The sequence below is a fragment of the Arachis hypogaea genome, chromosome 11 (assembly GCF_003086295.3).
Source record: "Arachis hypogaea cultivar Tifrunner chromosome 11, arahy.Tifrunner.gnm2.J5K5, whole genome shotgun sequence".
NCBI lineage: Eukaryota > Viridiplantae > Streptophyta > Magnoliopsida > Fabales > Fabaceae > Arachis > Arachis hypogaea.
In genome coordinates this window covers 88,972,698-88,973,839 of record NC_092046.1, presented here as the reverse complement: position 1 = coordinate 88,973,839, position 1,142 = coordinate 88,972,698, and the positions used below count along the sequence as shown (strand labels likewise).

General features: G+C 40.0%; 1 non-coding gene across 1 annotated transcript; it reads right to left on the bottom strand.

Annotated features, from left to right (window-relative positions):
- Positions 1–651: 651 nt before the first annotated feature.
- Positions 652–759, bottom strand: LOC112725507 (small nucleolar RNA R71). Its single transcript, XR_003164611.1, has one exon. It is a non-coding gene; the product is annotated as a small nucleolar RNA R71 (small nucleolar RNA).
- Between the last annotated feature and the right edge of the window lie 383 nt (positions 760–1,142).

The window sequence follows — 1,142 nt, the reverse complement described above, 5'->3', positions numbered from 1 at the left end:
TTATATTACATTCTTTGTCTCCCCCTCTTCGTCTACTCACACAGGGATCCCTATACTGTGGTATAAAGGATCTCTATTATTATTATTATTATTTTTCTGTGCCTTCTTCTTTGTCATATGAGCAGGAGCAAGGATAAGAACATTCTTGTGAAAGCAGATCCAGAACCTGAAAGGACTCTGAAGAGAAAATTAAGAGAAGCTAAAATACAACAATCCAGAGATAACCTTTTAGAAATTTTCGAACAGGAAGAGGAGATGGCAGCTGAAAATAATAATAATGTAAGGAAGATGCTTGGTGACTTTACTGCACCTAATTCCAATTTACATGGAAGAAGCATCTCCATTCCTGCCATTGGAGCAAACAACTTTGAGCTGAAACCTCAGTTAGTTTCTCTGATGCAGCAGAACTGCAAGTTTCATGGACTTCCATCTGAAGATCCTTTTCAGTTCTTAACTGAATTCTTGCAGATATGTGATACTGTTAAGACTAATGGAGTAGATCCTGAAGTCTACAGGCTCATGCTTTTCCCTTTTGCTGTAAGAGACAGAGCTAGATTATGGTTAGACTCTCAACCAAAAGACAGCCTGAACTCTTGGGATAAGCTGGTCACGGCTTTCTTAGCCAAGTACTTTCCTCCTCAAAAGCTGAGCAAGCTTAGAGCTGATGTTCAAACCTTCAGACAGAAAGAAGGTGAATCCCTCTATGAAGCTTGGGAAAGATATAAACAGTTGACCAAAAAGTGTCCCTCTGACATGCTTTCAGAATGGACCATCCTGGATATATTCTATGATGGTTTGTCTGAGCTATCAAAGATGTCACTGGACACTTCTGCAGGTGGATCCATTCACCTAAAGAAAACACCTGCAGAAGCTCAAGAACTCATTGACATGGTTGCTAATAACCAGTTCATGTACACTTCTGAAAGGAATCCTGTGAGTAATGGGACGCCTATAAAGAAGGGAGTTCTTGAAGTTGATACTCTGAATGCCATATTGGCTCAGAATAAAATATTGACTCAGCAAGTCAATATGATCTCTCAGAGTCTGCATGGAATGCAAGCTGCATCCAACAGTACTCAAGAGGCTTCTTATGAAGAAGAAGCTTATGATCCTGAGATCCCTGCAATAGCAGAGGTGAATTA